The sequence below is a fragment of the Gopherus flavomarginatus genome, chromosome 19, assembly GCF_025201925.1.
Source record: "Gopherus flavomarginatus isolate rGopFla2 chromosome 19, rGopFla2.mat.asm, whole genome shotgun sequence".
Lineage (NCBI taxonomy): Eukaryota > Metazoa > Chordata > Testudines > Testudinidae > Gopherus > Gopherus flavomarginatus.
In genome coordinates, this window is record NC_066635.1 from 10,141,624 (window position 1) to 10,168,051 (window position 26,428).

Sequence of the window (26,428 nt, forward strand, 5' to 3'; positions counted from 1 at the left end):
TCAGTAGATTATAAGCTTTATAATAATACCTTACAAGAGACTTTTTGCGTGAAGCATATTCCAGTTACATTAGCATATTTTCATAAAATCATATAGAGTGCAACATCACAACATGTGTATGTACATTACATGTATATTAATATTTAATATAGCATGTTTCATCCTGTAGTCCCAGAAAGCATTTTATGCTGTGTTCAGCTAGAGATCACTCCACGCCACAGAAAGACTGCCTGTTGAGCAAGTGGCCACTTCCCGGCACCCCCTACTGGCCTCAGCAAACAGCCCCTGCCCTTGGTTTCCCACTTCAAGGGGCTCCTTACATAAACACCACACAGGTGTTTTTGTTCAGTTGGTCCCCTTCTCTCCAAGTCTAATTTACTGACATAAAACAGGAAACAAAACTCAGTCCTGGGGCTTCTCTTCTCCCCAGAGTCTGCTTTCTGCAGCTCTTTCCTGCCTTGGCAGGCCCTTCTCAGCCCTGCCTGGCTGGAGTCTTTCTCTTATTCATGTGGTATCTCTTTCATTCAAACTCACTCAGAATAATGTCTCCTTTAGCCCGTGTATTTACCCCTCTTATCAGGGTTCCTCCCAGGCCTCTTCTGCCCGTGGTCTCAGTGCCACATCTTAGGACTCTTTGCTGGAGCCTATTCACTCCTAGCAAAAAAAACAAGGAGTACTTGGGGCACCTTAGAGACTAACACATTTATTTGGGTATAAGCTTTCATGGGCTAAAATCCACTTCACTGGATGCATGCAATGGAAAATACAGTAGGAGGGCACTGAATTTAGCCATATGAAGTGGAAATCCATCAACTTAAATATCTTCCTACGGTATTTTCCAAATAAATTTGTTAGTCTCTAAGGTACCACAAGTACTCCTTGTTCTTTTTGCTGATACAGACTAACACAGCTACCACTCTGAAACCTTCCACGCCTAGCAGTCTCTGATCACCCTGAGTGTTTTCCCCACTGCAACTGCAGCTTCCTGCTGTTCTTTATAGGGGATCCAGATAAGTAAGGAGTAATCAGGGTTGGCTGGCCCCATGACTCTAGGTCTTAAGAGGAAGCCACCAAGTTACACAGCCCTTTTAATGTGCAATGTGGCAGCCAGTTTGAATCAGCAGCCTTGCACAATAGTTTCTATGGGAAATGTAATGAATAACATCTTCAGTTGAAAGTGCATGGAATTTTTGCAACAGATATGGGAATAAAACCCTCTTCTGAAAAGTGCTGTAGTCAGGACCATGCTTGTACATCTCATCCAAACACACACAGTACCAGATAATATCATGCTATAGCCTTGCATCACATCATATGCCACTTACTAATTCACCACCACCACCTTCTGCAGCACTTGGGATTTTCTCTGAAACTTTCTATCCAAGTAATGATCAGGCCTGCTCTCTTGCATATGTAGTTTGTGGGATTGGATCACAGATGGTATGGGTGAGAACTAGTCCTGTTAAAGCATTGCTTTATCTTTCTAATCAGAAATGTGCAGGTGCTTGAAAGCTCTGTGTGGCTTGAAAGCTTGTCTCTCTTACCCACAGAAGTTGGTCCAGTGAAAGATATTACTTCGTTCACCTTGTCTCCTTAGAAGCACCTAGGAAGTTATGTATCCTTGAAAGTCAATGGAACTCAGGCTCCTGAATGTCACTTTTGAAAATGGTACTTAGGTGCTTTTGCAAATTTTACCCCAATGTTTAGTTCTTACATTCCACTTTTGGAAAACCTTCCCCAACATTAACAAAAGGCAATGACCAAGATTTTCAAAAGTAACTACTGACTTTGGGTGCCCAATATAAGGTGCATGGAAGGTAAGGTGGCCACTCATATATTCCCAGAACAGAGGACATTCCAGTACTCTCAGGAACAGCCTAGACCCACCCCTGCCTAGTGTACCGTGCATGTGAGATCACACTGTAAGCATGGCCATGCTGCATGGGTGGCACCATCTTTAAGAGCCTGGCACCCTGCCTGTGTGTGATCTTGTACACATGGGGTGTGCAAGGTCACATTGCACAGGAGGCCCAATTTTAAGAGCCTGTGTGTGTGTGTGTGTGTGTGTGAGAGAGAGAGAGAGAGAGACAGACAGACATCCCCTGTCAGATAACAGAAGAAAACCTGAACTGTAAGGAAGACAGACCTCTCAAAAAGGGGACAATTCAGTTTAATACCAGATAAGCCGCTTGCCTAATTAAAGAAGCCTGCTTTTCAGAGAACACTTTTTGAGCTCAGCGCTTTCTGATCACCAGCCCCCTTTAAAATGTTTCAAAGTAGGATGCCCAAAATCACTGGTTTCTTTTGAAAATCTTGCCCATTACTTTTCTTTTGGAATGCTGATTGCTTTTTTTCTTGGTTCTATAGTAGTGGGAAATATGAAGTTGCCCCGTAGATTAATTTAGTGCTGTGCCGACCTCTGTCTACTGAGGACAAATGAAGCTTAAAGTTTGTGTGACTGCTATGTGGAAGTCAGTGAAATCAGATGACGGCTGCAAATGTATTTTAGTACTTTTGTACATTTGCCTTCAAACAGCAGAACTAACCTCAATGGTTAACGACTCTTTGATCGAAAATACAAAAGCAAAAAGCCTGGTTGAAATTACCAAATATTTTACATGGATCAACTTGAGGCTGAATTTGCAAGTTGTATTAAATTCGTATGTCAGCAGCTAGCCTGGGGAATGTCTTTTGTCTGCTTCTAAGCTGGTCAGAATGCAATGGAAAAAAGTGAATGTGCTCTATTCATGATTCATCTACAATTGCAGAACAATTAAATGGTCATCACTGAGCTTCAGAACTGGTAACACCTTTCTTGGTGAAATTGCTTTTCCTATGTTTGCAGAGACGTAGCTGAAGTCAATGGGAGTCTTTCTATTGACTTCAGTGGGCATTGGTTCAGACCTCTAGTAATGCAGTCAGGCATTATTTCCTATTCAAAAGGTTATCTTCAGAGCCATAAAGGCTAGAAACCAGAGAGAGCCATGTTTAGCGGCTTATGTCACAAAGTATGAGAACTATTGTAATTTTTTATTTGAGCTTTTGTTACACTGCTGATGCTGCTCTTACTCAACGTGGACGGAATTTACTCCGGTGCAAAGGGCCAGCAGAGGCCTGTGTATCACTGAAGTTCCACTTCAGACTTGTAAATGGAGCTTAAGTTGGATTGAAATGGAGCGCATGCCTTGTTCTGGCCTTCTGCACAGGGATGAGTTTCACCCATGGTGAATTCAAGCCCTACAGTGGAATATAAGCAGCTTTAATCATTAATTTCAAAATCACACCAGTCTCAACTACTTTCATGGCTTTATTTATTTTTTCATGTGCTCTCAGTGACCAGTATGGAAACTTGACTTCAATGCTGAATGCACTTTTTCTGCAGTCCGAAAAGGAACATCAGATAACAGTAATTAGTTCCTAATTATACAGAGAGGTTAAGGACAGTGGACTCATTTACAATACTTAACAGTTAATTTGTGACGTATAACTCCAGAGTGATACACTGCAATTTGCTAATAGTTTTGTATTGGGTTAATTGTCTGACAATGGACCTTTTTGTTCCAGCAGAGGTACATTAATGCAAAAATACTTTGAACTAAAAAGCAACCTTTAATTGTCTGTTTATGAAAAGTATTATGATTAGCTCTTGTAAAATACTCTGACAATATAATCAGTAGTCGGGGAAACTTCATTTTTCCAGGCTAAAGCTATCACACTGTTGCATCCTAAGCCTGTTTCAGTGATAGGGCTCCCTGTGGGTTGTCATGTATTTTTCAACTACACACGTCACTCATCTCTGAAAACTGAAACAACCACAGAATAGTGGCCCTTTGTGTAGCTGCTTTGTGCCAAAGAGGCAGCTGAGGGTTGTGCTAGTGCAGCAGAATCCTAGTCATCATGGATGACTCTGTTATCCACTCCCCTTCTCCCATCTTGGGCAGAGGGCTGATGTAGGGGGCTGGCAGGATTGCTGGGGAGTTGAAAATGGATGGATCAGAACAGTTTGTAAACCAGTGATCTGGTGCTTAAAGTATAATGAAAGAGGTGCCGGGACTCAAGCAATTTTTTTTACTTTCATAATTGATGGGGCAAACCCAGAGGTGCCAGGGCTATGAACTGCCAAGCCCAGAGATGCTGGGGCTCAGCCAGATGAAGTGCAAATTAGGCACTGCAGAATCCACGGTTGCTGAAATGTTCCCTAGGGGACAATGTCAGCTGATTTAACCCAGAGCAGTCCTCCAGGTGACTATAGGTTGTGTTTAGGAACTAGTGGCCTCAGTCTGGCTTTAGGATTAGGTGAGATGTTAACAGGACATGTCCCTTCCCTTCCTTTCCTCCTCCATACTTGCTCAGCTGGGAGTTGTAGGAAAACCCAGGGGAAGGTCCTTGTGAATCTGTCAGCCATAAGACCTACCAAGCATGTGAAGCTATCAAATACAAAAAGGAGTAAAAGTATGCTAACTGCAGGACTACCCTTCCTCTCCTCATCCTGTGACAAGCTGAGAGGGCTCTCCTTTTGTTTTGACTCCCCACGTGGTTTCTAGCAAACAGGTTCATGGGCAGGAACGCTCACTGGAGTGGATACTGGAGAATAGTCATTGAAATTGAAGCTGAAACCTGCTTACAGCTCTGGATTGTTCTGCTGCAAATGTAGCTTTATGTACTTTGGCTGGTTCAAGGGTATTTGAAAAATAAAATTCACCTGAACTTATACTTACTAGTTGGTCCTGCCTCATTGCAGGGGTCTGGACTGGATGACTACTCGAGTTCCCTTCCAGCTGTATGTTTCTGTGATTATAATGCTGTATTAGTATACTGAAATCCGAGTGACACGAATAATCCACTTGAGCATCATTTGGTTTATATTATCCTCAAAACCTGTGATAAAATTATAGCCACAGATTGTGTAGTTGAGTCTAGTTGATTCACTGTGCCACTCTGTATCTCTGTCTTTGTTTCTTTCTCTACCAAGGGAATGTGTTAAATCTGGGAAGGAGAGCGAGTATATTATTTAGTTCAAAACAAGTCTATATTGTTTAAATTTGAGGCTTTGGACCAATTGCTTTTTAAATTGAAAGAGGCTGAACTGGCCTGATGATTCATCAATTTAGGAAGACAACTGGTAGCTTCAGCTGCTCTGAACCAACATTTATTTCAGCCTTGCTTAAAATAAAGGACTGTAATCCCAATAATTATCACTGGATTTCTGAACTATAATAGTTTAGACAGGAAACAGAGGGGCTTATTTGTCTGTTGGGTTCTCTCCACCTCTTTTTTGTAAATAAAAAGGCTTTGCATTTGAATAAGAGGAGGAGCAGTTTATGTATGTGGCAGATGGCTGGAATTCTTTCCTCTTAAGAAATCAGTTGGAAATGAAATGTATATTTTGTTTTGTTCTGTGTGTAAAGTTAGGAAGAAAATAGCCATATTGGAACTTGGATAGAGATCTCCATGAAACATTTGTATTGACTGTTACCCACAAGATGACAGAAATGTATAAAATAATCAAAATAAAATGTGAGGTTAAAAAATAATGCACATGGCATCTGGGGAGGAGACACCACAGGTGGCACATTTGGAACCTAACACAGTGACACATCCAGGGGCTGCTCCCAAGCTGCTAACACAACGGGGGCTGAAACCTGCAGATGGGCCAGATGCTACTGCTTTCTCTTTGTATGGCATGCACCTGGTGAAGAATGGAAAGGTGTTGTCTACATATTCATGTTCCTTGTTTTTGATTTAAGTTGGAAGCAGATTTTTCTATGTTGTTGACATGATCTTTACTTTAAACTATAGTGGAGGTCAGTGGAAGGAGGTTAAAGTTCCAGAGAGTTTGGTTTGCTCTGAGGACCATCTAAACGCTTGTCCAAACTCTGAGTCTGCAAAATGACACAGAAATCCTGGAAGGGGAGGCTTTCTCAGATTGTGGCAAAGTTTCTGCTTCTAGACCTGGCTGGAATTCAGCAATTTAAGGGGCACGCAGCAGACAAGGGCCATTAAAAAGAAAGTTAACCTGTTTTTCTGATTTAATTCCTTATATTAAAAGAATGCTTCAATTAGGGACAGGAGCCCTCTTGAGCGAGGTGCTCTACAAACACAGTAAGAGACGGTCCCTAGCTTAGAAAGCTCACAACCTAAATAGACAGAAGCAGTCAGTGTGGTACAGTGACTAGGTCTCTGGTCTGGGAATCCGGAGACCCAGAGTCTATCCTGAGCTGTGTTGCTGTCCTAATGCAAGGCACATAACCCTCTCTGTGCCTATGTTTCTCCTCCTTTTTCCTTTGTCTTTCTTACCTATTTAGATTTCAGGGCATTAGCTCTCTCTCACAATGCGTTCGTACAGAATAATGGGGCTTTGAGCTCTGCTGGGGCCTTCAGATGCTACCATAATACAAACGATGGGCAAAGGCAAGGAAGACTATCACAAATAGACCAAAATAAATGACAAGGGACATATATGCAGGAGAATAGAATTTATTTGAGCCTGGAAAAGATTTGGGTTTGAGTTTGGGGCCAGAGTCCAGGTCAGTGCCTTTAACCTAATCCCGTCTCCTCTATGTGAAACAGCATCCCAACCTTATACCTGCCTGACATTTGAGAAAGCAGCGGCATTTTAAATTCAGCCTTCTGTGTTGTGGCAGTCTGTGGGTGTCCTGAGGCAATGAAATACTTACAGCCCTGGGTAGTGGGGAGAGTGGATGTGAATTGCTATTAATAATAATATTAATGAAAGATCTCCAAAAGATCAAGGCCTTTCAAATTAATTATTCCGTGTTACAATGTGCAGCATGAAAGGAGACTGCTGAAACCAATGGGCTTCTAGCCTTTTCCTTATTAAATTAATTCTGTTTCACATCTTCAACTTCTTCTCCCTCACCCCATCTGTGAGGTTTTTATAAATATTTAAAAGCTGAATTAGTAAGAAAAGCTTAAGGAGAACAGGGGCAGCAGTGAGCTGGCTGAGAAAGGACTATGGAAAAGAACGGATGAGATTCTTTCATATATAGGAATATCTGAATAAATACCCTTTCATTTTTATGAGTTTAATAATTCTTTTTCAAATACTCTTATGACCAGGTCCTGCGATTCTTGTGCATCTAAATCTTCCATTAACCTCAATGCCACAAATACGCAAAGGACTCAGTCTTGCTTTCCTTGAGCTCAATGGGAGTTTTGACTTTTTGTGAGGACTAGAAAATTGAACCTTTGAAATAATTCATCTTTTTATTCTAAATTTGATTAGTAGAGATTGAAGATAATCTAATACTGCTGCATGAACCATACCTTTCCTGAAGTATCATTGCCAAGTTTCAACTCAACCAGGGGTGTTAATTTTATTGCAGCCTATAAAGAAAATTATCACTCATCTGGTTCCTCTAGGGTTAGCTCACTGATCTGTTGATAGTTCTAACAAGGCTTAGGCCTCCCTAGAAATCCAGAACTGAAATCCTAGCTCCATTGAAGTCAATAGCAAAACTCCCACAATTTCATCCTGGGTTTCTACTCAGATCATAGCCTGAAAATGTTCAGCATTATCCTTAGATGCTTAGAAACAGCTTCAAAATAGTTATATGAATTCAAAGGTGTGTTTGTAGAGGTTATGGCCATTTATTTTTAGTATACAATATGTGAGCATGAGTGGTGAATAACAAGAAAAAAATCAATTTCTGCTAGACATACTGCTTTTTGTATTTTTTTCTCTACAACTTTTTGCATTATAACGTTTCCCATTGCTCATCTTTTATATTTACTGAGGTGATACTTTCAAAATGTACTGTAAGCGTTTAAACTATTATTTAAATAGATCATTTAGTTCACAGGAAGACTTGTATTCACTCTGAAGAATAATATTTTAGTTAACATAAGAATGGACATGCTGGGTCAGATTGATGGTCCATCTAGCAAAGTATCCTGTCTTCTGGCAGTGCCCAGTGCCAGATGCTTCAGAGGGAATGAACAGAATAAGGTGATTATTGAGTGAGCCATTCTTTGTTGTCCAGTCCCAGCTTCTGGTAGTCAGAGGTTTGGGTCCAGAGTCCAGAGCATGGGGGTGTGTCCTTGAATGGCTTGGCTAATAGCCGTTGATGGACCCAGCTCCCGTGAACTTACCTAATTCTTTTTTGAACCCAGTTATACATGAGGTCTTCCCCGGCAACAAGTTCCCCAAGTTAACACTGGGCTGTGTGAAGAAGTACTTCCTTATACTTGTGTTAAACCTGCTGCCATTAATTTAATTGGTGACCTCTGGTTCTTGTGTTGTGTTATGTGAAGGTGTGGATAACACTTTTTCTCCACACTATTAATGATTTTATAGATTATCACTGGGGTAGGCAACCTATGGCACACCTGCCGAAGGCAGCACTCAAGCTGGTTTTCAGTGGCATTCACACTGCCCAGGTCCTGGCCACCAGTCCAGGGGCCTCTGCATTTTAATTTAATTTTAAATGAAGCGTCTTAAACATTTTAAAAAAAGTATTGACTTTCAGAGGGGTAGCCGTGTTAGTCTGGATATGTAAAAGCAGCAAAGACTTCAAGTTTGTTAGTCTATAAGGTGCCACAGAAATCTTTGCTGCTTATTTACTTTAAATACTAAACTCAGCACATCTCTTCCGTAATCCCTATGCTCATTGCCTTTTCCACTTCTAGTGAGCAATACATTCCGTGACTATTTTGTTCAAATCCAAAAATGAATTTGGGTTCAACCATGTCTATGGTCATTTACCATCTGTGAGGATTTGAGGGCTTGGCCAACAGATTATTTGCTACCAACTATTGGCTCAGTTCTTATTTTAAAACAGCTACTGAAGAAATAAATACCCTCTCATTCAGCCTGGCTAATTTCTGAATGTGGCTCCCTCTGTAGGTTCTGCTAGATCAGAGGGTCCTGAGATGTGGTCTGTGTACTACTGAATTGTCCATGGAGCAGTAGCTGTTGGTCTGTGGTGAGTTGACTGGCCAGATGGGACTTGCTGTCCCCTTTAAATTCTAGCAGCTGGAACTAAAGAAGTTCATTAGGCAGTAAATGCTTTCTTAATGCACAGTCTTGAGCAGGTGCTCCCTGTGGGCTAGACTAGACTTGCTGGGAGCTCTCTGGTGCAGAGGAAGAGCATGCCTGCTCTGCACACCAGTCTATTCCCACAGGGGCCCTTGCCCCTTCCTTTACCTCTCTTATGGCACAGTGCACTCCCAGGGGAGCAGGAAAGGTGCAGCCCTTCCGCTTGGGGACTGTATCTCTGTCTGGTCCTTGGGCAAACTGTCAGAAGTGGTGTATTTTTGGTGAAGGAATGCTACTCCTTGAGCTCTCAATGCACACAGCTGTGTGAGGACCAGGCTACATCTGTCCTTCCATGAGAGCTTGAGAAGTCTTGCACAAGACACTCTGCTAATGTCAGTTAAAGGAATGGTTCTCCTCTATACTCGTGGATCCAACTGTGGCCATCACGATGGCGTGGGACTCACTTGGCTCTTGCATGACGGATGATGTTAGAAGCACTTCAGGTGCAACCTTTGAGTACTAAGAAGCCATTTCATTGCTTCATCCTGTCAAGTGGGAGCCCCATAGAAGCAAAGACTGACAGTCAAGTAATGATTTGGCAAGTGTTTCTATAAGCTCTTTTGTATACCGTGGGGGTAATACCTGATAATGCATTGCTTACAAATATTTCATTGACATCGTATTAATAACTAATGATTTTGCTACATCTGTTAAAGCTCTCTTGTCACCTCACTTCTTTTCAAGAGACGAATAAGTTAGATGCTTGCGGGATAGCAAATGGGGAGAAATAGATTTTTAAAGCTCCAATTCCAGTGGAACTCAGCTAGTTTACATTATAAATGTCCTGAAATTGAGTTAAAGCTTTAATAATCAATATCTCTCTTTGACCATCATGTCTTCTAAAAATGAGGAACTTATTCTGTATAACTAGAGTTGTTCAACTGTTAAGTAATCTGTGCATGGTTGTTTTAGGGGATTGGTTTTTCTTAATGACTGATACGGGAATTACGATTTTACTGTTTTAATACTAGTGGAAGGCAATCTGTGCTATTAAAAATCAAAAACTCAATTGCATACTTTCTAATCAAAGCTCAGAGAAATTCCATGGCCTGTGATATACCGGAGGTGAGACTAGATGGTCGAAGGTCCCTTCTGACCTTAAACTCTGCACATCCCTTCTCTAAGAACAGATGTATATCTTCTGTGAGGTAACTATAGAAAGTCTCCCATCTGAATTCTTCTATATTTCTGATATGTGTATGAAGAATATATTCAATATATGAACAAGTTGGCCTTATTAACCTTTCCCTTCAGGCAAATCCATTTCAACTTAGCTCTTGGCAATGGCTAAACTAGTGATGGTTGCATATTCTTCCTCAGTTGCTGAGTGCAAAGTGAGAGTGATCGAATAAGAGATTAAAATCTTTCCCTTTTTCCTGCATTTGCTTTCATCTTTCCTGTTGCCAAGTTATGGTTATAGAAATACTACTCCAGTGCTTCCTACATCTGATGATGGCAGGGGAATTAAACTATTATAAACCTTTTCTTTGTGGAGAGCCAGGAATTGAATAATGTGTGTGGGATCACTTTCAGTATTGTTCTGCACTCCCTTGTCTTCTGTACTCCACTCTAAAACTGAACTGGAATCGTGGCAGATACAGTCTGATTATCTCCTCTATGCACCAAGCAGCAGCATGAAGGGATAGAAAGTTGAACAGCGCTTTGGTCATCTGTGCAAATGACAGAAGGCTCTGTTGTATCTGCTGGGCGCAGCCCTGCTTAAGGGGCTATATGCTTTTGAACCAGCCCAGGGGGAGGACAGGCGGATGTTGGGTCTTAAAGTGGCAAATGCCTCTTGAAAGTCCTCTGTATTCAGAAGAAGCTTGCCTCCAGCTGCTGCTGTTCGAGGAGTGCAGCGTGTCTGATCAGCCAACGGTGCAGGCAGGAGCAAGGCCATTATTGTACCTACTTTCTGTGCTCTTTTGTATAGCTAATACCCCCCTGGATGTGCTAAATGTAGTCCCTGTGCTTAGTTTAGAGAAGAGACAATTAAAAGGGGACCTGATAGAAGCATGCAAACTAGTGGATGGTGTAGACAAGATAGATCAAGGGACATAGAATAAAACTGATCAGTAAAACACTATGTCCTTCTAGCCTACCTACCTCAAAGAAATATTTGCTAAGTCTAAAATCAGTAAGAGAGAAAACAGAAGTAGCAAGTGTTGGATTTCTGTCAGTGGGCAATAGAGGATGCAGTGCCCTTATGTTCCTCCAGTGGAGAACACTATTATAAAAATAAAATCAGTGTGGCTGTAGAAGAGTGGGCATACACAGTAATGCCATGTTCCAGCTTTCTGCATTTTTAGAAGGGAGACAGTGCTTCTGTAGCTGTGGGGCAAAAACTCTTTCTGAATTGCCTATCAGCAGACATTCATTTTGAGCACATATTTGGCTCTGCAGGGGGGCATTATTGACAGACCAAAGAGCATTAGTCAGAGTGGCAAGCTATGGGCATTTCAGTTTCAGAAATGGAATAATAAAATATTCCTTGACTAAACTCCCATTTTTAAAATTTATTGTTCGCGGTAGGTGGAGAAGATTGAAACTGTAGCGGTGATTAAAAATGAGCAGATTGAGACTTAGCCAAGTTCTGTGACAGTTGTGAAGAATATCCAGCTTTCACTGGATCCTGGCTGCTGGTGGAAATTAAAGGTAACTAGTAGATATAAAATGAAAGGTCTGGTGAATAACTCAGCTACTAGCCCTTGCATGGTCCAATATTAAGTGCTTTGGGATCCACCAGAATCAAATATTACAGTATTAACTGCCAGAAAAAAGAAACCCTGGCTTTTAGGATTGACTGCCTAGGATACTGGGGAGAATTGATGAGAGTTTGAAGTCCTGATATATGTCATCTTCTGCCAATACTTCCCAACACAGGAGTACTTTGGAAGAAGGGATCTCCCACTCGGGGATGGAAAGATCTATGTAGGCACTACAGCTTTTGGGTGTGGGGGACTAATCCCAAGTCAATAGGATCTTCCCCTAGTTCAGTCAGCTATCTATTAAGGAGCACACTTAATCGCATGTTTAAGTTCCCTGCAAGATAATGGTACTTATCCACGTGCTTAACATTAAGAACATGCTTAAGTGCTCTCTTAAATAGAGATGGACTAATGGAAGTGCCTAAATGCTTTCTTTGAATTGGCGCTACAATGTGTCAAGCTCAGCAAGTGCATAAATCTTTGTAAGATCTGGGCCTTCGTTTGTCTCTACAGCTCTAGTGTGATTTTTTTTATTTCATTAGTTGTATGTGTACACAATATGTGCATGTGACGTGTTTGGCATGTGACACACAGGACCTATTACACAATAACTAAATTTAAGTTCTTCCTCTAATCTGAGATTTACAATTCAAGATGACAATTCTGATTTAAGAACCCATGTCAGTTTTGACATTAATCATTCTCCACTGCTTTGACTTAAATACAGTAGCTCCCTGCAATGCCTGACTTCAGGATTGGGCTACAATATATTTTTCAATTGCTTTTATCACAGCCATTTGTCTTAGCCTGTCTCAGAGCATTGTCTCTGTTGAACTCACACGCGCTGTCAGTAATGATTGCATAGCTAATTTCCTTACTCCACAAGCATAGGAATAGTGTGTTTCCATCTCCAGCATTCTGTGGAAAATCCTCCTAATTTTCTAAACTGCATTCATTCCTCTCCCCAGTAGGATACTACTTACAGTTCTAAATATAGCAACGTTCTGCCCCTATGCAATATATTGTTACTGATTACTCCATTTAACAGTTGCCTCATATTACACCAGGTGTAAAGGAGGCAGGAGAAAAATAAGACTTATTACGCTCTAAGGTTTTGACTTTTATGCAGCTTGTTTCCAGCTATGTGTATTCAGAATTGGGAAAGATTTTTCCAGTGTTGCAGAAACTAGTGTGCGACCTCCAGCCTCCAGCCCCTTCAGATTGAAATAGCAAAGTGGCACCTGCCATGTCTTGCTGATGACATCTCAACATTGATTAAACAGAACACTAATGATTATGACATACTATCTCACTGCTCTTGTTTGCTTCCTATTGCAACTTCCCATGTAAAGCTTTCAGGAGGGTCTCTTAATTTCTTCAATTGCCAGTACTGCTTAGGTTTATGAATTACTGAAATCCAGATGTGAAGGACCATTTTTGTCTGAACATGAATTGCTTTTAAATTTCTGTATTTTAATTAGGTAGTTAATTACTTATGGCCATATTATATCATTGATGAAATTCCAATTAAGATAATTACACAAGAGTGTGAAGCAACCAAATTATTCTTTCCACTTCTGTAATTCTAGCTTTTGCTATCTTGTACATATGAAATAGAGCCTCATAATTCAGAACATGTCAATTTCCATAAGTTAAATAACCACTGATTCTTTAGTGAAGTTATCTAATATTTCCAGATGGACTCCTACTAATCTAAAATAGATTGTGTTGAATGTAAAACTGTACCTTGGAAGGCATAGTAAACACTATTTGAATATGTTTAACTGTGCTCTGGGTTTTTTCTGTAACTTCATGCAATGTAATTTAATTGGGTAAAAGACATAATCCGTGGAAATGTCTAAATCCAGGCAGCTGCAAGTAAGAGGTGCTTAGATTTAAATACTCAGCATTAATCTACTGTTTCCAGGCAGTGATAGCCTTGTCACACTGTGATATTCCACAAGAATGTGGCTGGTATCTCAGATACCACTGTGTGCAAATGGCTGACAAATGCTGACTTTTTAATGGCCACCACTGTACAAAGTGTGCTCTGGTGAAGGGTATTTATGTAGAGACTTTCTAACCCTTAGCACTTGTCTAGTTCTTTATTTCAAAATGCTGTATAAATATTAATGATGTCCATGAGTAAGTGACTAAATATGTATTGTCACCTTCCCTTTGCATCGCTCCACTGGCTCCCTTCTCTCTATTGCAAATGTTACTTTTCTTCACTTTCAAGGCCCTTCACAACCTGTCCCCTCCCGGCCTATCCTCTCTCATTCAGTATCAAGAGGTCAGGCCTCTGATCAGGTCCTGATACCAGCCTTCACTTGTTAAATTTTCAAACAAGCACCTGTGTGCTTTCTCCCATGCTGCCTCTCACGCTTGGAAGGAGCTCCCCATAACTATCCCCAAAGTCACTTCCTTATTCTCCTTCAGATCACCGCTTAAAAGTTTCCTTGGCCATGATGCCTACAAAACACTTGACAACAGGGTGGCTGCTGGAGTGCGATATCATTGCCTACCATGCTGACTAATATTGTTTCTTTGTACCCTCTCCTCTCTGTTTTCTCTTGTCTTATACTTAGATTGTAAGCTTTTCGGGGGCAGGGATGGTCTTTTTATTCTCTGTTTGTAGAGAATCTTGCACAACGAAGCTCTAGTCCATGACGGGGGCTTCTAGGTGCTATGAGGCATATTACAGTACAAATAGTAAAAAGATCATAAGAAATTATCCTTAATTTACAAATGGGAAAGCTGATGTAAAATGAATTTCTCAGAGTCTCACGAATAAGCTTCATCGCTGGGATTAGAATGTGGACGTTTTCTGTGCTCTCTCTATCAGATGATGCCTGCTACTTTATCTTCTAAGCATAGCTTTAAAACAGGGAAGGGTAGAACCAAACCTATTAGAAGAAACTACATTACTAAAAAGGAACAAAATGGGAAGTGAATATCCATTTCTCTGGATACTGCACAAACCCTTCACTGCTGAGAGTTGTTTTTAATCCCTGCCTCATACAGATACTCCTCAAGAACTAGTTTGTGGTATTTGCTTTCTGTGATGTACCAGATGGCCTGTATTGTCAATATCCTTTCCTGGGAGATTGCCTAGAACCCAAGTTTAAACCCCTCAGATGTATGAAAGCTCTACTTTCAGGGAGATGTTGGCAGTGTGATGTATGGAAAACTGCTGAATGTACAAGCACTGTGCCAATATGAAGAATGGTATTGATAACATCATAAAAGGGAGACAGCATAATGAAGGCTATGTCTACACTTATGGCGGGGTACAGAAGACATACACTGCATGCTCCCTTAGCACGGGCATGAATAGCAGTGTTGATGGTGAGGCAACCTTAGGTAGGTAAAGACACACCACAGCCTAAAGGTTTGTACCCTACATTGCTCTCTACAAGCCCAAGCATGCCTCCTCTGTCAAAACTGCTGGTTTTTGCAACGCAGTGTTCCATGCCTCCCTGCTGCCGAAGCCTTTCCCTGCCACAGAGAGAGGCTGTGGCAGCGGGGAAAGATATTGGCATGAGGGAAAGGCTCTGGCTGGTGGGACACAGTGGGGAAAGGCTCTGCCAGCTCCTTGCTGCCTCCCCCTGTCTGAGCCTTTCACTGACACATGTAGCTACACACTGCAGCCTGCTTTTCCCTGAGGCATGTTGCTCCATGTACCTTACGCACCACCACCAGAGGTGATGCAGTGTAGATGTAGCCTCAGTCTGTATTACCTTTTGGTAAATATTTTCATATAGGAAATTATAATATAATTAATGATATAGCCACCACTTCCCCAGCCACTTCTTCCACAAAAATCCTACAGGGCAATCGTATTTTTCTTTGTTTTCTAAGAATTTGAAATCCAAGCACATTTAGAGAATATTGCGAACTTCTATTCATCACTAATTAGTGCAACACAGTTGCATATTTTTCCTTATGAATTATTAATCCCTTACAATAGGCATGGAGAATTATTTAGCAGCAGCTAGGGGCTGGTATTGGGGGTATGGGGAGTACTCTGGCATCTGGGAGGCCAGAATAGGGGAAGGAGAGGTGCCAGGAAGAAGTATGGAACCCAGGTAAGCCGCAAACCCCACACAGCTGCCACTGAGCCAGATGGGTGGGCACAGCTGCATGCCAGCTGGTGTGTGTATTGGTGGTTAGGGGGAAGAAACAGGCCTTAAGGGGAGGAGTAGCAGATTGATGGGTGTGCTGCACAATCTTTGATCTAGAAGGAAACCGTTTCTGGCATGCTGCATCAGAGGAAAAGGGTTAATAAAGGTTTCTTTTTGGATTATACTGGGTAAAATCTAACCAGCTTTCAGTTTTGTGACAAGCTCTTTGTCTTTCAAAAATAGAATGAAACCACATTGTCCCCATATGGCCTTGTTGATGTTTACAAAGACAAGGCCGGTATGTAAGATTGTCAAGAATGAATTGGTTTTCAAATGAGACAAAGTTGATGCAGCATGATTGCCATGCCGTTGCCATCTTTGTGCTGCTTGTATTTAATCCAACCTAACAACTGAAGTTCAGTTTTTGCCATAGCAGCCTCTTACCTATTGAGCACAAAAGAGTACTGCTTAGGGCTGGCTGAAACATTCTGATCATTTGAAAAAATGAGATTTAATTGAAAATGATTTTTTCCAGAAAAAAAGTAATTTTTGTTGAATTATTTTTTTTCCTGTTGGAAATTTTAAAATGAAACACACTTTTTTTAAAAAAAATTCACACTTTTTTTTCAATTTGGCATTTTTATGTTTTGCCTTTCTATTGCTCCCCCCTCCTTTTTTTATTGCCACTGAAAACAATCATATGAATGATGTCTAGGTTTTAATTTTCTATTTTTCTTTTTTCCTTTTTCTGCTCTAAGAAACAAGGAGGGGAAAAAATTTGGGAGGGGAGGAAACCCTTGGGATTTATTTGTTTTATTGCATTCAGTGCCAGAAAGGAAAAGGAGGGGAAAAAACAGAACTTCAAAATTTTTCAAAAACCTTTGTTTGAAAAAATGAAAAACTGTTCCATCTCCAACCTTGCAAAATGGAAACAACTGAAAGTTGATGTTTTTCATGGAATCATTTTTTTCAATTTATAATCAGTTATGTTTCCTTTCTTGCAGAGGTAACATGACAGAGAAGGAGGGAGACAAGTTAGAAAGACCATAGGAAAGATTCATACTCTACAAGTACTAAAATGGACTGCTTTGTCATAAGAGGAAATATATTTTAAAATATTTGCCCCCAGGTATTAGATGGGAAATACCTGGAAAAGGCTGGACAATAGAAAATTTGTAAACATTTGTATTAAAATTAACAACAACAAAAAATCACTGCCAAGTACCAAGCATATTCATTTCCTCGCAGGGTCCTAGAGCCCAGGCTCCGGGCTGAGCCTGGCCATCTATACCACAATTAAACAGCCCCTTAGTCCAAGCCCCTTAGCCCTAGTCAGCTGGCACAGGGCAGCCGTGGATTTTTAATTGCAGTGTAGACATACCCAAAACTGCAGTGTAGATGTTTGGGCTTGGGCTGGAGCCAGGACTCTCAGAGCCTGTAAATGAACAAGGTCTCAGGTCCCTGCAGCCAGAATCCTGCAAGCCCAAGTCAGCTGAGACTCGGTGATGTGGGTTTTTTATTGCAAGGCGGACATATCCTTAGAAACATACTAGTGCTTAGACCTGGTCTCCACTTGGAAGTTGTGCTGGTCTAACTATGTCAGTTAGGGAAAGAATTTTTACCAGTTATACTGGGAGAAGCCCTAACGTGGACACAGTTATGAGTATAAAGATGTCTTATTCTAGTATAATTTATTCCCTTTCCTGTATGGGAATAGCTATCCCCCTGTAAAGCACCTGTATACTATATAACTGTGTCCAAGCTAGTGGTATTTTACTGCTTTAACTATATGAGCATAGTCAGATCAGTACAACTGAGCAGGATAGACAAGGCCTCTAACTATTTTCTGTGTTGGCTCTTTTTTTTATTTGTTTTTAAGTAGGGAATGCATTGATTGTGGGAGATGTTGGAGTGACATTTCTGGAGAATGAAGCATCCTTCCCCCTGAATGAGCAAATAACCTTTGCAATGGAAACTATTCCTCAGATGTGCCTCAAACCTGCAGCCTCTGAGGGTCTGTCTCTAAGCTCATTCAGCCCTTGGCACCTCTGCTGAGTGTGCCCATCTGGGTACTACCTGTGTTGGGGGAGGGGGGGGGCTGCAGCATAGACCCGTGTCAGCCACGGCAGGACTGAGAATGACAATTCATTTTAAATGGGCTGCCTAACCAGTCATCAGATGCCAACGTCCATCAGTCACTGCTGACTTGGGCTGTGCTGGAGTCTGTGACCTAAAATTGAACGTGTATGTACTATATTCTGTTTGGCGTCCCCGGGAAAATGTTTAATTCGTATATCTAAATTCTCGGTATTGCTGTTGATTTTTAACTCCTTCTCAATGTGGGGAAAAATGATAAAATCTTGATCCAACCTTCAGTGCACACAGATAAGAATAGTGGTAGGGTGATTTATTTTAATTATTTATTGGTATTGCCATAGTAGCTAGAAGCCCTATTCGTGTACCAGGACCCCACTGTGCTGGGCATTGTGCAAACACAGAACAAAAAGCAGGTCCCCACCCAAGAGGGTTACAATCTGTAGGCAGACTATTTATAGGCAGGACACTTCTTGTATCTGCAGCTTTTTCCATGTTTTCATTTAGTCTTCGTATTATTATTTACTATTTCTATTACATAGTTCCTACAGACTGCAGTCAAGGTCTGGGCCTCCTGGTGCCTGGTGCTGTACATACACATAGTAAGAGAGAGTCTCTATCCCAGAAAACTTACTGAAAGCCTAGAAATACTTACTCATAAAATGCTATCAATGTTAATGAGTCAATGCTCAGGCAAATGAATAAAGCTGTTAGTCTTGCTCAAAATAAACTAGACAGAGAGAGGGCTAAGAGTATGAAATACTATTATCACCACTTTGGAGATGAGAAACTGAGGCACAGAGAGATTAAGTGACTTGCCCATGGTCATACATAGGAATCTGTGGCAGAATCAGGAGATGAATGCAGTTCTCCTAAATTCCAGTCCAGAGACTTAACAAGGCCATCCTTTCTTTCTATAATATGCACACGCAGTTCCAGTCTTGTTTGTTTGAAGAGATTTGGCAAGCAACGCTTTTTTAATCATGATTGACTATTCTGTTTGTAGAACAGTGTTTCATCCCCTTACTTCCGAGCAGCAGGCAACAATAGTAAATGCCATGAGAAAGGAGGCAAGTACAAACAGCTTTGGCTACAAATTCATGTTAACAGTGTGCGCCGTGGCTGTGTGACCTCTTTGTAGAAAAGAAGAAAGATAATTCTGCCAACTGTATATCCCAGAGACGAGGCCTCCTAATGATCCTACTGCTAATAACTAAGTTGAAATGCACTTCATTTTGCCCGCCAGTTTTACAGTCTGGAAGCTGTTAGCTATTAATTGTAAATTGGCTTGTTTTTAAAAACTATGCTTTTTATACAGCACGCTTTTACATTCTGTTGGGCCATCTGTTTTGTGGGCATGATTTGCTCTGTTGTGTGTATTGCACAGGTATTCCTAAATGATAAAGAAGGGTAATATAAGGCACAGGATTACAGCAAGAATAGTCCGAGCGTGAAGATTTGTTCATTTGTCATTGGAGCTGTTTGGGAATTTTTCAACAAAATGTTTTTTCATTGGAAATGCCAACATTTCTAAATGAGCAAAAGGAAATGTTTCAATTGACCCAAACCAATTTTTTTTCCCAGATACTTATGTACATGAAAAATTTGGAGATTTTTTTGGCTATTTTTTGGTCCTGATTCAGGATGGGAAAATGGTTGGATATCTTGAATTTTTTGCAGGACAGGAAAACCCAGCTGTATTTATCATACAGTTGATTGGGATGTTCTGTTCATGACAGCTACTTATGTCTGAAAATTCATCCAGCTCTTCTCGTTAGTGGAGTCAAATCATCACCCTTTTATTTCCATGTCAATTTTTTCTCTTGCAATCATGAATCTCTCAGAGTGCATGTTTAAACTGCTAAGCCTGCTGTCTGATTGCAGGAGATGGTTATCGACAAGTTGTCTGGAAGGGACATACTTATAGGATTATCCCTCTAATGGCTGAAAAGCTGAATTTAGATTAATGCTGTAGGAAGTGTTTATGCAGGGAGTCACTGATGGTGATCTGGATGTTGATGGCTATCTGTACTTTTACAGTGTCATCTTCCACGGCTCACTCAAGTGTTTTAATATGGATCAAATTGAACACAATAATGAATGACTGATAAAACAAATCCTTATGCTTAAAATAACTGAACAAGCCCTATAAGCTCCCAGCTCATGCTATGCTGAGAGGTTAAACAGAACTAGAAGCTAAGTGACATCCTGAACCCTTTACCTGCTGCTGGACCCATAGGGTGCTCCCCATTGCTTTGAAGTCTCTAAGGTGGTATTACAACATGCTGCCTTTTATTTCCCTTCCCTGCCAAAGATTTTGTCTAGATGGCTGATTATTATTCTCCTACTTGCCCCCAGGTTCTTCCCTGCACTTCTATTAGATATCCTCAGGCAGCAGCTAACTCCCAATCTTGCTCTGACCCAAGTCTAAGTGGCAGGGCCATCGAGGGGCTGGAAGCTGGTACAAATTACCAGGGCCCGGCATTCCAGAAGGGGGCCCAGGGCCCGGCTTCCCCAGCTTCGTCAGCCCTGTTTAGCCGGTCTGCCCTTGCTGGGGGGCCCGAACATTTTTTTTCACTGGGGCCTGAACCCGCTATCAGCGGCCCTGCTAAGTGGAGGGTCTCCAAGCATTGGACAGCCTGCTTGCTCCCTGTCATGCAGCAGGGCAAGAAATAGCCCTGACTTCACTCATAACAACAGCTGATTGGAGCCTGGGAAGTTTCCAAGGGTACTATATCATAATAGGTGGGGTGGTCATTGCTATGAGAAATCCCCTTCACCCACAAGATCCTTTAAATTCATTGGGGTGCTCACTCTGTCACCCTAAAAGGTGCAGATTACCAAGCGGCTGCTCTTTGCAATGCAAAGTGGGAGATTTTTACTTGGGATTTTTTTTCTGTAAACTGCAATAAAATGAAGCAACGCCTCACCCCGGCCCTATTCTCCATCAACAATATGTAACCCGAGTTAGCCAAGAGTGAAACATCAACAGATAATTTGTTCACAACTAACTTCAGTTTAGGGCCGAGCAAAATTTTGAATTTCCATCTCATGGGAAATTCTGACATTTCAGTGTTTGTTTTTTGTCTTGAATGGGAGTGAAATTTTTGGTAGAAAGGAAATTCTGAAAAATTTTGATTTGGAAATGTATTGTTTCTGGTTATTGAAGGAGCCTGAAATGCTTTCTTTTGGGTCAGTTTCATATTAAATGGTATTTTCCTGTAGTACTCCATTTACTAATGGGAGTTGTAGTTCAGGACACCGATGCCCCCATTCTCCCCTCCGGACCAGGCACTAGGACTCAAAAAAATCTCCCATAATGCACTCACTCATGAGACTCCCATGGTGCATCACACATTCCAAAATCCACACCACATTATGGGAGAAACAATCTTCCAAGAAACCTGGTCCATAGGAGAGAATGAGGGCGAGAACTACACCTGCAATAAGGCAATGCACCACAAGGTTTTGCAGTTTAATGCTTTTGAACTGATTGGAAAAAAATGTTTTGGGTCAGTTAAACAAGCAACATATTCTTATTCAGATTGAACTGACCTGTAATATTTCATTTAGAATTTCCTCTGGAATATTTTGATTTTGCAGAAAGTGCATTTTCTATTGGAAATATCCCTCCCTTGGAAAATTCCTGACAAGCTGTATTTGAGTGTATTTGAATTACTTTTGGGTTTGCTCTCCATGAATACTTCAGCAACCCCACCTCCGCTGGCACATTTACTTGTGAGGGAAGAAGATTGCTTTTGTGGTTAAGGCATTGAACTGAGACTTGCAAGATTTGGTTTCAGTTTCCATCTCCTTCACAGAATTACTGCATGGCCTTGGGCAAGTCACTGTCTCTGTGTGCCTCAGTTCCCCCACCTGTAAAATTGAGATAAAATTCCCTTTGTCTGTTGTACCTATTTAGACTGTAAGCACTTGAGGGCAGGGACTGTGTCTTAATATATGTTTGTACAGTGTCTAGAACAATGGGACTCTGATCTCAGTTGGGCCTCTAGATGCCAAAAGTAACACAATGTGTAAAGTAAATTTTAAACTTGAGTGCCTGTGCATGAATTTCAAATTGCAGATACTCAGAATTCTCCCTCCTGTCAATTACTTTTAATACAACCAATCAGGAAACAGAAACAATACCACATGACATGTGTAACTATGCCAGGATTTTGAATATTTGCAATGAACTGTCAGTGAATGATCTGCAGGGAAGAACTATTCGTGAATAACTTTGTGTAAAGAATACATTCCAGAATTTCACAAACTGTTCAATGGGAGATGAAAGGTGAAATGCAGCCAATAAATTATTCACGGCAAATTATTCACTGAGCTCTCTTCATCACTGAGATGAGAGAGAATTATTGACTGGACATGGAAACAAAATTTCGTTTCAGAGAGATATTAAAATACTGATATGTCAGTGTAATTATGCTGAGGCTGTAAAGACTTCACTATTTTGCTACAAAATATGCCTTAGGTAACTGCTGGCAGATTGATACTATCCAAGGAAAGTGCATGGGACTTCTTCCTCTAAGCTATACAGTAGAATTTAAGTACAACACTGATTTGATTCAGCAATGACATTTCTGTTCATTTTCTTTACTTATAATTTGCTGAAGGGCAAATTATTATGCCCAGCATCTGGCCTGGCCAGCGGTGCTGGGACGTGTGCAATTAAATGGAAGGGTGAGTGGAAGAATCTTTCATCTCTCCGCACAGGCTATGGGACTCTTATGACAATTGTTGGGGTCCCCAGGACTGTGAGATACTTGTTATCCCCTTCCTTCAGTGAGAGAGACTTGTTGGTGCTTAACTGGGTTTTAGCCCCGATCCTTCCAGCCTGTTAGCCACCCAAACAAACTCCTCATGGCTCTGCAGTTTAATAATAGGTCACCCCAATATCCGACTTCCCCTTTGAAGTTTCCCATATAATGTTCTGCCCCTTATCCATTGGGCACTCACAGTAATATCAGGTCTGCTGTCGCCAAAGGAACAGTGTACACACCGTCTTGAATTATTCAGCTCAGGATCAGCTTGTTGTACAATACCACAGCACTGAGATACATTTATAGTGAAAACAATTGTAAGTTTATTGACAAAGATCAAGATTTAAGAGATCGTGAGTAAGGAAAATGGGTACAGAAGGGTTACATATAAAACAAATTCAATATATGCTTCCTAGAGACCAAACTTATAGTGTAACCTGCTGTCTAAAGCAGTGTTATCTTACCCAAAAAGTGTTCCCAACCAAGGTTTCATGAATGTAAACATGCTGTCCATTTACTTCCTAGGTACAAGATAACGGGATGTCTTTTTCCCTTTCCTTTATATTCCCCAAAGTTCATTTTTGCCTCCAAAGGCAGGACAGCCCCCTGTGGTTCAGTCTCCCTTATCTTGTCTTGTCTCCTTATTGACTTCCCATCCCCTTATGGACTTTGTATGTAAATTAAGCCTCCGTTGTCTTGGTCTACCTGTTTAATTTACACCTGAACCCAGATAGACAGGCAAATATATATGCTTTGTGAGCCAGAAAACTGTTTGTGAACCCTGCTTTGAGTCACACTTTAGGAACATATTGTCATTATCCACCCATTACTTTTTTCTATAGTATCTGTATGTACATTTCACATTAATATTAATGATCAGCATGAACCTGGCTTTCATTTAAGATCTTACATGACATACTTGGGGGAACTGGAATGTACTTACTAGGATCAGGATATTCTTGTAATATCCTTTACCTATTGGCATTGAGAGATTCTTAGGGTTTTGTTCAATGTAGATCCCTTGGACCTTCTTTTGGGCTTCCCCCAAAATGTGTACTTCCTGCCCCACTAGCAAGAGAGGGTATGTTGTACCAGAGAAGTATAGTACATGCATTTTTACTAAGTATTCTCTTAGGTCCCAGTTCAGCAGAACACTTAAGCACCTTCTCACTTTTAAACATGTGAGGAATCCCATCCCTAATCAGCAAAGTATATAAGCACATGTTTATGTTCCATTGAAATAAATGAGGCTTACACACATGCTTATGTGATTTATGAGCTGGGGATCAGATTACTCATTCACTTCAAGTTAAGCAGGTGCTTTGCTGAATTGGGGCCACCAGCACCAATGGATTCTCATACGACAGTAGAATCTGTAGCATAGACTGAGTGCAAGCATTTTGCCACCAGCTTAGGCAATCCAGTGGTAAAAACATGTTTACCTTATGTACATTACAGTTTCCCCTACTGGCGCTGAGCTGATACATAAAGCGCGTTCAAATTTTCTTGGTGTAGCAACACACTCTGTCATCTGCTCAAAGCACTCTTCCTCTAGCTTTGCATCCTTTTGACAGAAATCCAACCCATCAATTGAAAAATAACCCCTCCACCACACAACCTCTCTCTCCCTACCCGCTTGTGGCAGTTAATTATTGGCATTCCAGTAGTACCCGGAAATCCCAGTTGAGATCAGTGCTGTATTTGCACAAAGTAAATGACTTTGCCATTCCTTGAGCTATTCTGCACAGTGCCTTCCTTGTCTGTATTTAAGTCCTTAATGACTCACTCCTGCTATGCTGCTTATAGTGAACTGAGTTGATTTGTGCACAGATTATTTTTATTCCCTTTCCTTTTATCTCAGTTGTCTGGTCCATCAGCCCTTACGTTATGACTTTTCAGTGCGGACTGTCTTTCTTTAGCATTTGGACAGCACTGAACATATTGTGGGTGCAAACAATAACAACTGATTAGTTAGGTGCATTACAGGAGGTAATTCATCTTCCATTCAACCTATTGCACTGGGGGCAGGATACCAGAAATAATGAACTCATGATCTGATTTAGCATGGCAAATCCACTGTTCCATTCAATCTAGATGCTCTTTGTTTCTTCAAATGTTTACCTTATGTCATAAGGTATAGTCCTTAAATATCCAGCACTGCAAACCAACACTTGAAAATGTTTTATTACTTCCTCCTCCATTTTAGCTGTCTGTGTTTTATTTTCAAAAACACATAATAAAATTCCTGGTTACTCACGGCAAGTGAGCATGTGTTGGTTTGTACTGGAAGACACAATTTGTTCCACCCCAGTTAGACACAGTGGCCTAAAAAGCAGGAAGGGGGTGGGGGTGTGCAAATCACATGTATACTTTGTGTGGCAATGTAATATTCTGTAATACTAACTAGAGATTTGGCTATGGCTACTGAATTGCTTTCTCTTATTACTTATAGGCAGTCTTTCAACAAAAAGGTAGGCTTTCAAAATGCTAATCAAAACATTAGTGCTCCATCATCATCATCTTGCAAAAAACAATGTCTAGATCAATCTATCCACTTCTAAATCTTCAGAGAAACAAAATTTAAACTCATTTTGCCAAGGCCAAATGTCAATCATAAGAAGAAATCTATATGAAATTTTAATTGCAAGATGTTCAGTGCAAATTTAATGAGTGAAATAAGAGATCTGAGAATTCAAGCATGCTCAGCTCATGCATAATGTTGACTTAAATTGGCTCTCTAGAGGTGCAGGGAATTGCGTTTTTAGAATTTACACACTGATAGAGCAAATGTACTGGGCCCTGTAGGTTAAGGTCATAAATCAGAATCATTTAACTGCCTTTGAGTGATTGCTAGAGACTATAATGGCTGGGAGAGCTGGCTTCAGCTACAAGTGATTACTCTGCTTGGATTATTGAAATGCCACTCAATATTCATAAATCAGTGATCATTAATCCCCCAAATAGTCCCTGTCAGATTTCTAAATAAATAGCCTACTGGCTAATTGAGATTGAAACAGACTGGTTTGCACTAGCTCAGAATTAAAATGTGAGGTGCTTTTCCTAACTAGGATTGGAAACATGTCTTTGAGGGAAATCAAACTGTTCTGGGTACATGCACAGCAGCTAGAATAACCAGATTCAGACTGTTTTCAGAAGAAGCATTTGAAGCAGTTTTTTGCACATACAAGTAATGATGATTGTAAAAAGGCATGTGGTGTTTATGTATTAGGTAGTTCCAATAATTTTTATTTAACACATATCAAATGTTTCTAACGTCTCAAATCAAGCTGAATGCTTATTGGTGTTTGGATGACGTGTATACAAACAGCCACAATATCAGAACTGCATTGGTTTGGAGAGGCTTGTAACTGTCTTCCCTTCTGAATATATTGTTGGGATCAGAAACAAAAAGGCCTGTGCGTGCTGGTTGTATGTAACCAAATTAGTTTGACCTCTCAGACTGTTTTTTTTTTTTTTTTAAAGCATTACAGATCTTAGGTTGCTTTTGTTTTGAGTATCACGGTCGTTCCATGACTGTTCACTACTGGCCTGATTATATGAAACTTTTCACGTAAAAATAGCTAATGCTGTACATAGAGTGCAAGGATGCAGGCTGGCATAGTGGCCTGGGTGCTCTGGAATAATAATTTTGATTCCAGATAGTTGCAATTT